The sequence below is a fragment of the Aythya ferina genome (assembly GCF_964211825.1).
Source record: "Aythya ferina genome assembly, chromosome: 3".
Taxonomy (NCBI): domain Eukaryota; kingdom Metazoa; phylum Chordata; class Aves; order Anseriformes; family Anatidae; genus Aythya; species Aythya ferina.
In genome coordinates, this window is record NC_140298.1 from 63,140,863 (window position 1) to 63,154,335 (window position 13,473).

A 13,473-nucleotide genomic window follows, 5' to 3' on the forward strand; every position below is an offset into this window, starting at 1 on the left:
TTCAGCAAGGCCAAGTGCCGGGTCCTCCACCTGGGGCTCAATAACCCCAAGCAGAACTACAGGTGGAGAGATGAGTGGTTGGAGAGCTGCCAGGCAGAGAAGGACCTGGGAGTATTGGTTGATAGTCAGCTGAATATGAGCCAGCAGTGTGCTCAGGTGGCCAAGAAGGCCAACAGCATCCTGGTTTGCATAAGAAGCAGTGTGGCCAGCAGGTCTAGGGAAGTGATTGCCCCCCTGTACTCAGCTCTGGTGAGGCCGCACCTCGAGTACTGTGTTCAGTTTTGGGCCCCTCACTACAAGAAGGACATCGAGGTGCTTGAGCGAGTCCAGGGAAGGGCGATGAAGCTGGTGAGGGGTCCGGAGAACAAGTCCTACGAGAAGTGGCTGAGGGAGCTGGGCTTGTTCAGCCTGGAGAAAAGGAGGCTCAGGGGCAACCTTATCGCTCTCTACAGGCACCTTAAAGGAGGCTGTAGCGAGGTGGGGGTTGGTCTGTTTTCCCTTGTGCCTGGTGACAGGACAAGGGGGAATGGGCTTAAGTTGCACCAGGGGTGTTTTAGGTTGGATGTTAGGAAGAACTTCTTTACTGAGAGGGTTGTTAGGCATTGGAATGGGCTGCCCAGGGAAGTGGTGGAGTCACCATCCCTGGAGGTCTTTAAAAGATATTTAGATGTTGAACTTAGTGATATGGTTTAGTGAAGGACTTGTTAGTGTTAGGTCAGAGGTTGGACTCGATGATCTTGAAGTCTCTTCCAACCTAGACAATTCTGTGATTCTGTGAGTTCCCCTCTCCCTACTGTCCTTATAAGTTGCTCAGTCTCTCTTTCTAGAAGCACAAGTGAGCATATGACCAGAGGAAGGAGATGATCCAGGTGAAAGCTAACTATTTTCTGGTGTAGTTGGATGTATGAACTCAAGCCATGGTTCTGCTTAGGGTGATGAGCAGCGGGGGACCCTGGTGATAAAAGCTTGATTATCCCCATCTGTCCAGTGGAAATCAGAATGTTTCTATCTGGCCTGATTACCTTCAATACTCATCTCAGAAAAGAAAGGAACTTCCAGTCATTCAGGATGAAATTCACCTCATCTAACTAAAGTAAGACAGCTGGCCCAAGCTAATCATCTATGCTAATCACTTTCTCTTTACATTCACTGGAGGTAAATAAATAAATAAAAGACTTGCAGATGATGTTTTCTTCTCTGTCTCCTATATTTCAGGATGGGATGAACTGACAGTTGGAGATGCATATTTCTAATAATTGTTTAATACATGTTAAAGTCATACTAAAAGTGCAAGTGAGACTACAGCATATATTTTCAAACTCTACATGACTTCAGTCATTCTACGTCAAATAAAAATAGTAAGTGAAAAAAAAAAAAAAAAGTGGATCAGTCATTTAAATATTCAGTGGCTCAGGAGAAAAAAATAGTTACTACTGAGATGCTGTGGTATTTCTCTTGATATCTCAGCCAGCTCGGGAAAAACTGCCATGGGTATGCTTGTGCGTGTAGGTGTCATACTTCTGATTGCAATATTGATATGTTCTAGGAATGACTGTACTGCATCCAGACAATTGCAATGACTCTAACTAATCTAAGAAAGTCCTAAAAGGAAAGTTATATTGAAGATATCACCCACACTATTGGAGAAAGTATGACACACAAGTCTGCAGATCACAGGGATTTAAAGGCTTTTTTTCTGACCTAGCACCACAAACCATACCCTTAATTATAAGCCTTTGTGCAATACTTTCAGGTATGAAACAGATAATCCTTTGAGAAATGCAATCTGATCAAGAGAACTCTATATAAACTGCCTACTGATTGAACTGCAAGATGGCAAAATGCTATTGCAAACAAATCAATAACAAATATAAGTAAAACATTTTTTTTGTTGTTGTCACTTTAATGACATGTTTACCCCGTTAATTTTTTAGATTTTGGATATTTGCAAGATATTCTGTAGTAATTGCATATTTTCTCTTTAAAATAGAAAGAGGAAAAAAAAAAAAACTCACTTCTAACTATGTTTGGCTTTCACATTGTGGAAATTCCGCAAGGTAACAAAAGCACTGGAAAAAATCAATTTTCAGACTGAAATAGGAGAGTCAGTTCATTACAAGTGGTCAACAGCTTTCCTGGCTGTTTATGTTATTTATCATAGGAATACAATAAAGGTTCATGGTCTACCTGACATAAATCTAGTTTACTGAAATATTACATATATCTTCATCTGGGAGAGTTGTTGTTTGAGCTAAGAATAGCTTTCTTCAGTTAAAATAAAGACGTGGACTGGAACAAATGAAATATCTGAGCTAAAATTTCAACTTTGTCCTATGCATGGACAGTTCACAAACATAGTAAAGAACCAGAATGAACCGTCTTAGTGAGAATAATGGTAATAGTGAGTATATAAGGCTAGTTTTGGCTTTACTTCTAGATCAAGAAAAGTTTGTTCATTTCCATGGCCTGACATAGACCTTGAAGCCTCTGAAGTCTCTTCAGACATTTTCTTTATTCCTATTGGAAAATTTGAAATCCTTTGAACTCCCAATAAACCTAAACTTTTTTTTTTTTTTTTTTTTCTGATACTGATGCCAGCTTAGGATCAGTTCTAGATCTGAAAGACAGCAAGTTTATACAGCTATTAAAAATATGTTAAATTTGTAATAGCTGAATATCTTTGACAACTCTATTTTTACTGCCACATACTTTAATTTTCAAGTTTCATTAAATGAGACATTAATGATAGACTGTTAAACTAAACATATTATGATCAACACATTCTAATCATTATACATACATACATATTTACATGTGGTAATTAAATTCTGCTTCATACTTGTTATTTTTTTGTTGTGGTTTTTGTGAGAGCAATACAGCCTCATAAAATTGATATTAACATTCTACAATTTTTTAAAAAGTCATTTTGATAACAACTTTGAAGAAGTTTTATTAAATCATGTCATACTTAAACTTGGATTAACTTTAGCCTATTTCTGAAGGTATAAAGATTCCCTTGATAGTAGAACCAGTGTGTTCTACAATGGAAAAAGATTTTTGTTACTTGAAGCAAGTGGCTTTCTTGCTTGAAATTTTAGTCTCTTATACACTGATAAATAAGGTGGGTTTATAGCTCCTGGCATCCACTGGTTGTGTTAAATAGTAATGGTTGGTCTAAAAAGCCCAGTCTAACTCTAAATTATATATATATATAATCTCAAAACAAAACCCAACCTTAGTAGTTTAATCAAAGACCAGATGACCTCCAGAGGTCCCTTCCAACCTCAACTATTCTGTGATTCTGCAGAAGCATGTCATCAAATTTCTCCTTTCTTTGCACATCCTTTCTTTGCACATCCTTTCTTTGCACATCCTTTTGCAAAACTAAACAGGAGTTAAATATGAAAACACAGTTTTAGATATTTATAATGAAGACTAACCTATCTCTTCATGGTGAATTTTAACCTGGAATAAACCTGGAGACAGAAAATTGTGTTGAGCCTAGTAGTCCAAGAATATGGGCTGAATTGAACCTTGGAAGTCAAATGAGTGGGAGAACTCATTGCCAAGTGATGTGATGGGGATTGGGGATTAACACACCCACTGAAGTCATGCAGTTTCTGTCCACTTGTAGAATGAAAGCAAAAGCCTACCCATACAAAATATTTCTCTATTAACCTGAACAGCAAGAGAACAAGGAAGCAATCAAGAACTGCGACCTGTTCAATTTTATCAGAGAAGCAACAAAGATTTTCTTCAAACTGTCCTTCAACACAGCTTATGGACTCTATAAAAACTCACTTACTTTTCTGTATAAAGAAACTCCTGTCACTCCTTGTGTTTTAATTTCTTCTCTTTTTCTTAGAGACTGTTTATTCCAAAACTTCTTGAGTGAGAATCTTAATGAAGACTCAGATCTATAAACAGAGCAGTACTTATCATAAAGCCCTACTCAGAGAATGGTAGCTCAACCACATATCTGCATTTCTGAATGATAAGAGCTGTCTTTTATAACTGATTTGACATACATGTATATCGAGAAACAAATATTGTTCTATTAGAACGGTAATTTTCTTCTGTGGTTCTCTCTGGTGATGTAGGATAAAATTAAAATATATATCTTAAAGGAAGATTCTCTACACATATTGTTTACACTCATACCTATAATTCAATCTTTAAGCCCAGTGGCTTAAACAGTTTTTCATTATTTAAATCTTTATACTGTTCACACTATTTTTCTGTTCCTATAAATTCTATGTAATTATTAATCCCAAGAAAAACTGATAATGGCTAGCCCACCGTAATGCAGTCCTTTCATCTTCAAATAGTGCAGAAGATGTAATATACTGCTCTTGAAAATCTTTCTTTAATCCTTTCTTCTTTTAGAATACAGAGCCATGAAGATTTATCGCAGTTCCATAGATTTCAAAAGACGATCATGGCTTTGTGGTGTCAATCCACAGGACCATAAAGATGCTATTTTCCTGGAGCTATATTGTGTTCTAAAGTGGAATGAGGAAACTGACTTGCAGCAGTAAAATATATCTTATTACTCAATTACCGTATGGGGCAAGCAAAGCTTTGGTTCTATTTTTTCTCATTGCAGATTTATAATCATGATTATTTTCACTAATGTAAGTTTGAATATTTTACAGTTTTATTTTCATACAACTAAAGTATAAGATTTTTTCACCTCTGTTTCCACTTTTAATGTATTTTTCTTTACAAAATATCTATGTATTCAGTCATAACTTTTCACTTCAATTAACTCTTTTTTTTACTTCAAGAAAAAACAACAACCCAAATCCCTAATGATTTATCACACTAATGTTCATTTATCTGACCTCTTTTTTTTTTTTTTCCCATTGTTATTTCTGTAGTTTACCATGACTGTATTTTATTTTATTATTATTATATTATTTTTTTTTTTAGCCAGCCATGATTACATGGATGAAGAGTAACGATGATGGAAAGTACAGGTAGTCTTCATGTACTCATCAGGTGCCAACAATGGATTTCAAATGATTTTGCTAATTATTTAACAATTTTACTGCAAAAATTATACTTTACTAAAGCAATAATTACTGTTTTGCAGTTTCACATTTACTTGTGTCTAACAAAAGACACCCCTTAAACAAAGAAAAAATAACTAAAAAATACCACACATCAATAGCACACTGCATGCCAAATGTACTTTTAAAAATGACTGAAGGAAAAGAAATAAAACATAGGCACCTGAGGAGAGACTGGCCACTTATTTAAGTTTACTTGAGATGTAAGCTTCTTTCAAAGATGAATTGTTTTCCTGGGAAGACTAAGCTCATAACTTCAAGTAGCATGAAGATTGCTGCTCTTTGGAATTCCCTATATGATCCACGAAACAACAGATCCCTGTAAGAACAAGAGCAGAATTGTCTGGCTCTGCCGTTGATAGAAATAAATTTATTGTTGTTGATACAAGGCTTACAGAAATATTATTCCAATACCTTCAAGCTGTAGTTTCCTTAAAAAAATAAAAAATAAAAATCAACCCAGAGACAACAAAACCAGATAGCGTCTCATTTTCTTCTCAGTCTGGAAAGTGTCTCCCTCTCTGTCTCTCCCTCTCTGCAAGACCGCCTTACTCATACAGTTCCGATGCAGTGGAGCATGGCGTCATGAGATGCTTATTCCTGAATTTAAATGGAGTGAAACGATAGCGATTCTCCGCGAAAATAAGAACAACGTCCCAGTCAGGTTTGGGCCACCCTCAATGTCATCAGAAGGTGAATTAAGAGGATTTGCTAATTCCATGGTCGGTTTCAGAACAGATCTTCCCAGATGCAGCTGTTATGACCAGCTGGGTACCACGCAGTGCTCTGCACAAGCACATACGCATAGACATGCATATAGACAGACTCACGTACAACTTCCTTGCATGCCGAAGAAAACTCCTCCCACAGTCTATCCCTGGCACACATTTAAACGGCTATTTTATACATATTAACCCTGTGAAACGCTGTAGGACTTTGCTATTCACCTCCTAGATAATAAACTATCCGTTTGCAAGCCTGTCACACAGTTCACAGATCAAAGAATCAAGGTGTCACCAGCCTTCTTTAGTATAGATATCACTGGTTCTTTACTGCCTAGTTATGCTTGCATAGCCCTTAGACACTTTTTGTCTTGAGGTTACTTACCCCATTCAAGTACTCTATCTTCCTTTTCACTCCATCTGTGCCACAGGCTTGCTGGCTGAAGGAATATCAAACAGAAAAATGCAACCGTGCTCCCCCCATTATTTATCTTATTTTCCTCCCATCCTGCTTTTCTGGTTTTGAACATAGTTTTCCCTTTAAAAATAAATAAATAAGTAAATAGATAATTATTAATTTTAGACGAAAATATAACAAGGGAATCTTTATTAAAGAGATTATTTTATTTCACTGTGTGTTCAATATCTTTATGAGATAATCTCAATTCTGTGTACCTCAGAAAAAGATAAATAAATAAACAAGGGGGGAGAGAAAGTGAGCCTTGGTGTAATGTTTATATCTCTTGTAGAGCAAGAAAGTTGCTTAGTTTTCTCTCTGTGCTCTTTAGACCCAGTCTTCATCACTTACTTAAAAGAGAAGCATGATGAACAAGTTCTTGTACAACTCTTTCTGCCAAGATAATGCCTGTGCCAGTAATTTACAAGTAATGGGCTACAGCTGTGATCTCCAGCTCTTGAGCTGTTTTGGTATTTCAGTAATTACAACAGTTTCATTAACATTTAAAGGGAATAGTCAGCTCAATATCAGTAAGAGACTATTTTGTACAGCATGGATCCATTTTACATTTGCATTTGACATTTGATAATCTCTACACATAAGTTCTGAGCTGCAGAAATGAGATGTCACACAAAGGAAAAATTAACCTAGATATAAATTCTTAGTATATCCAGGACTGGTAGTATTGTGAAAAGCACCCCTTTCCCAGTCTAATATTCATTTGAAACATGAAACATAATTTTTATGCCTTTATTGGGTACTTGTGATATCTGTGGATATTTAAAAGGAACGCAAGTGGGAGGCTGGTTGAATAATAAAATAGTTAACAGGACATATATGTGGACATATTGTCTATATGTTCATAATAAAAACAGGTATGTTTCTGAGACATCAACTATACATTTTATAGTAGTCTTCATTTTTGACTACCATTCTCCTTGGCAACTATTTCTACCATGCACAACTGAAGCAATTAATGAGAATCAACAAAGAAGCATCATTACGGTAGTAGTAGTAGAGGGTGAGTAGTAAACAATAAATAAAATTCAGTTTAGACAGGTTTGAGCTGATGAACTTGGGAATAAACAATCTTAAATTCTGCATACCCTACAAACTTAGGAATTGGACTGTTCTATAAAAATTATAGCTCATTTTTTATTGAATGATAGTTCAACAGTTGTAAAAAAAAAGCAAATTAAATGTTAGGAACTAATGGTAAAGGAGTAAGGAACAAAGCACATAGTCCACTTTCATTAACCGTGGATTTTCCATGTCCTGAACGCTATATAGAGTTCTGATCCCCCATTGCTGAAGAATATGACAGATATGTAGAGGGATTAATAGCTACAAATATATCATATGTAAAGACTAATTTGCTTATGAGGAAAGATCAAATAGATGAGGACTCCTCACATTCTAAGAAACCAGTTACCAAAGAGGGATAAAATACTCTATGAAGTGGTGGGTTACCTAACAAAATATAGTTTTTAGTTCTAAACTGAACAATCATAGAATCATAGAATGGCTCAGGTTGGAAGGGACCTTAATGATCATTCATGGGCAGGGATGTCACCCGCTAGATTGGGTTACCCAGGGTCTTGAACACCTCCAGGGACGAGGCATCCACAGCTTCTCTGGGCAAACTTACTTCTTTACACACCATGTATTTAAACTTTAAAATTTCTTGCTGTAGAGTATGTGAATGTCAAAACTTTATATGTGTTCAAAATATCAGGTCCTCAGAAAATAAAATTCTGTTCTCACAGGTGATACTTTCAGTTGAGGAAATTTCTGAGCAGAGAATTTTCTGGAGGCTGGCAGAATATTCTGGAGAACATTTACTATAATGATTTGTAATGTTTTTATATTCTTTCCTATGCATCTGCCATTGACTACTCTCAGAAGTAATATGGATACTATGAAGATGGTGGTTTGGTATGACCAAACTTATTTTCTTCTGAAATAGTCAATCCCTTTAAAAAATTACAATAATAAAATACTGTCTTTACTAGCAATGCAGATAATTTTCTCTTCCTTCCTAGGCTTTTTTTATGCCAAGAAAAATGTGATACAAAAACACTTCAGTCACTGTTAAAGACAAATTTGTTTCGTCTTCTAAGAAATTATAAGTGCAAATCAAGCTCTAAAAACTTCTTAGTGAAGCCTGGTGAAAAAATCAAGGCACTGACACCATCTTGGGAATAGTCAGGCAAGAATGATTTGAAAAAATATCTTTTCACACTAGATATAGCCTTTAATATTTCAACATTATTGAGCCATTCAATACAGAAAAAAAAAAAAAAAAAATCTGATAGCTCAGTTCTAATGAGAGTATGAATCATTAATTTTATTCTAAAAATCAAGGGGAGCATCAAGGGGTAAAAACACTTAATAACACTTCCCCTGTGCTGCATCTTCCTCAGTATAAATCCACACATTTTCGGGTCAGTGAAAGTAGTAGAAAAAAAAAAAAAAAGTTTCAGAATTTTTATTATTTGTGTAGTTTTATGTAGTTTTATGATCTTTTGCAGAATTTGCAAGGGGAGTACTTTGCATGGTTTTAAAATGACATATATTTACCTATGTACAATGTATCACTAAAATGGTTAATAAATAATTAAATATAGTTAAATTTGTAACTTTGGAATTTTGTCCACTCTCCATGTATACAGAAAAGCTGGGGAGGGACTCTTTGTCAGGGAGTGTAGTGATAGGACAAGGAGTAATCGCTTTAAAATAAAAGAGCACAGGTTTAGATTAGATATAAGGAGAAAATTCTTTACTTTGAGGGTGGTGAGGCACTGGAACAGATTGCCCAGAGAAGCTGTGGATACTCTCCATCCCTGGAAGGCCAGGTTGCGACCTGATCTAGCAGAAGGTGTCTCAGTCCATGGCAGGGGGGTTTGAACTAGATGATCTTTAAGGTCCTTCTAATCCAAATCACTATGTGATTCTAAGATTCTATGATTTTTCCATTCCTTTATAGCACTTAAAATAGCACTTTCTCAAAATTATAAGGTCTGAGCTGCAATTCAGTTTTGGATTTTAAAATTTTTGTGTTCTGTTGCTCATTATCATTGTACAGTTGATTTGCTATTCATATAGCCTTTTTTAGAGAGCTGTGAAGAAAAGTCTTGTGTTTGTCTTATGATAAAAGGGCAATTGAGCTCTGATGTCATCTAAATAATTTGATCTGCAACTAGAGCACTTTGTTGAATATATGTTGCATGGGCATTAAATATGTTGCACAGCATCAGCCTAGAAACAAAGTATTCACAATATCCATGCATTTTAAGCAGGCTGAAAGTTCTAGCCCTAATTCTCATTGATTGAAAAATGAAGTTGCACAAACTACATCTCTCACTGTGGTGTCATTGAGATGGCTTTAATATATTTTTCAGGCAAGCAGAATTCCTTACTTTAATGCAGAAAAATAAATGAACTACTGTGTAACACTTTACACATGCAAATAACAAGAAGAGCTTTGGGGTAAAGACCAAATATCAGACTAGTGTATAACACAAATAATGGTTTTGGTTGGGACAGTTAATTTTCTTTGTAGAAAATTAACACAATGTGTGTGCTTTGGATTTTTGATGAAAACAGTGGTGATAACACACCAATGGTTTTAGTTATTGCAGAGCAGTGCTTACACAGAGCCAAGGATTTTTCTGTTTCTTGTGCTGCCCTGCTAGAAAGGAGGCTGGGAGTGCACAAGGAGCCAGGAGGGGACACAGCCAGGACAGCTGACCTAACTGATCAAAGAGATGGATGATGCCATACCATATGGCATCATGCTCAGCAATAATAGAGGGGGTAATGAGGGAAGAATGGAGAGGAAGTTTGGAGTGATGGCATTTGTCTGCCTGAAAAAACATTACGTGTGATGAGCTCTGCTTTCCTGGCAGTGGCTGAACACCTGCCTGCTGATGGGAAGTAGTGAATGAATTCCTTGCTTTGCTTTGTTTGTGTGCTTTGTTTAACCTAGTAAGCTGTCTTTATCTAAACCCTTGAGTACTTTTACCTTTCTGATTGTCTCCCTTTTCCCACCTGGGAAGGGTGAGTGAATGGCTGTGTGGGGCTTAGCTGCCTGCTGGGGCTAAACCACAAAAAATGGTAACAGATACCCTCTTGTCAGAACTTGCTTATTTGCAAAATACACACAAGGTTCTACAGCTGCAGTAGCAAAGAGAAGATGTATTCTCCTGCAGGAACATTACTGTCTGATTTGATGGGATTTGGTTTGTGGCTTCTTGGATGTGGTACTTTGGGACATGGTTTCATGGGTGATACTGGTGGTTGGGGGAGGTCTTTTCCAACCTTGTGATTCTTCTGTGATCCTATGATTCCTCTGTGATCCACACTAGGCTGAGGTAAAATAGATTCTTCTCAAAGCAGAGAGGTTATAAAGGTCACTAATCATTGAACTGGAAGTGAGGAAAAGAATAGGAAGCAGTAAATACCATACACAACCAGACTAAAGCGAGAACTGGAACCTGCTCATGTCTCTCAGCATTTATTTCACTGTCAGGAAATCAAACGCAGACACCACCAGAAGTACAAGATAGGACCGAAATGCTGACACAAGAAGGTATCAGTTTCAGCTGGGAAATGGGTCACTGTTCAATGTGTGTGTGCATTTATGTGCATGTTTGTGCATGTACTCATGTGTGAGAATTTCCAGTGCTTGCCACCTTCCAGTGGGCTGGCATCTGATAGTTCGCATGTGCCCACAGTTCCACTATGTGAAAATGAAGTTAGCTTAAGTCTGTAAAGGCACAGCAGAGATATCTCACAGGAAAATGTGTCTAGACCAATCACATCAAAATAGTAATCCACCCAAAGTACACCAAGACCCATAGTCTATACCATTCTAGCAGTGTCCGTGGAGGCATTTGATACATCAGGCAAGGAGGCAAGGAGAGCAGTAATCTCATCCGGGCACATTAGTTGTGAGAACAGTCACATGGCTATGGTTATCTCAACATGAAGCTACACATCCAGTGTAGACCTACTTTTACTTTCTCTTCATAATCACAGAGTCATTTAAGAGATATAGATGCCATAAAGTTGCAATGTTTAAATCTGTAGCAAGCCATAATGTATTCAACAAATACAGGAGATAATACAGAGCAGACACAGCAGATTCTTGGGCATCTCAACTCATTTCATAAATTTCAGATGGAATTTCATCATCACTGTTTCCATAATGATGAACACAATCATTTCAATAACTGCATCAGAAATGAGTAAAGCCCAAGTCTGTTGAAGAGATGAACTGTGATCATTTTTAGAACAGCAACGAGAAAAATTAGACTTTCATTCTGGTGTGCTATTGTTAACATTTTTTTTTTCCCTCTCTTTTGGAGTTGAAATATTTAGTAATTTCTTGTCAGCAGTAAAATTGTTTCACTTAAGGCTCTTTAAAGCCCTTTCTGAAAACTACTTTAATACTTTCTGACAATGTCTTTTTTGTTGTTGTTCAAAAATGCAATTAATTTACTCTATCTTTTGCTATATTGAAGGGAAATAAAACCTAAAACTGCAAATTTATGTATTTTAGATAAACAAATATAATGCTTATTATGATTATTTTTTTTCCTCCTGGCTTTGCAGAATATTTATTTTGATCCAAAATGTTTTTCCCTTATTTTTCTATTTGATATTGCAAACAATGAAAACACATTCATGAACATCTTTTTTTCAGAACTGAAAATTCTGTTCTTGCTCTGCCACAGACTTCTGATGCATAATTCTGAAAGACCTGCAGGCATGGATAGGTATAATAAAGATGGGGTTTGGTCATCAAAACAGGGAAAACTCTAGGAAGAGTAATTGTGAATACATTCAGAAGTTTCTCCCTCATTGACATGAATAAAGCATTAAAATAATTTATTTTTAATTGAGTTATTTTTTTTTTCCTGCCTTGACAAATGTTCCTGATAAAATAAAAAATGCAATCCTTGATTTGATAAGTTTTGGAAAATAACCTTGGGAATAGTGGGCCAAATGTCCAAAAGACATATTCCTTCATTGTAAATGCAGCTGCAGAGAAAAATGGTTGCTAAAGAAGCTGGAAGTTTAAATATCACATCCTTCTTTGTCCTTTCCATCTCATTTTCTGCCTTATGCATAGACCTTTGGAGAGATCTCAAAGGTTTTCCCACTATCTAGAGACAAGAATTAATATTATAGAAGTTTCTCACTATTTTTATACTAGCAGTCTTAAGGAAAGTCCCCTTCCAAACATGTTTGAAAGTTAATGTATTCTCCATTTCCATTAGCAAAATGTTAATAAACCCAAGTTTTTGATAACTGATAGTATTTTATTGAGGTAACCATAGTTCATTAGTAAATGAAGCTATTTGTATTGTTTGCATAACTTGTTAACTTGTTTGCACAAGTTAATATAGTATTAGAACTTGTTTTGTGTGGAAAAAATATACAAATACAGTATATATACACAGTTTAAAAATTATTCATACAACTAACAATTATGAATAGTGACAGGGGGCTTAAAATGAAACAGTTGTCAAAGTAGTTGACATTATCCTGACTATTCTTTTTTCTTATATGTACGTGGAGTTGGGATATTAATACATTTGAATATAAAATGATTATTTATTTTTTTTTTAGTGAAAATAAATAAATAAATAAATGGATGAATAGAAGCAATGAGATTTGCCACCGAATCTCTGGAAACAGAAGTAGAATTCTGAAATAGATGAAAAATTCAAAGATAATATTGAGTTATATCATTAACTGTGACATTATTAGATTGTCGTTTATATGCAATCATATTCTACAGGCTCATTGAAGTATTCTCTAGAAAAAGTTATTAGGTTCCTTTGTTCAAAGAACTGCTGTTTTCAGCTTAATTAAAGTGTATTTTAAATCCTTATTGCAATATGTTTTCTCCACTGAGCTCATGCTATATCTAGTCACCTTTGAACAATGTCTGCTATTGTAATTTTCAAGACTTGAATTGTAAATCAATGCAAAGCATTTTTCTATTTCTGCTTTTAGTCTATGCAACTTAAGCTTCAGTGAGAATCACAGTGAAGATTTCCCAGAATAGGTTTCTTGGGCAGATCAAAGTCACCATTTTCAAAGAAAATAAGACTTGCTATACCGGATTTGACCACACATTAATTGGCTCTTGCCTTGGGCAGCAGATTCAGAGTGAAAAACAAAATCATTAAAGAACATTTTTGCCAGTTGT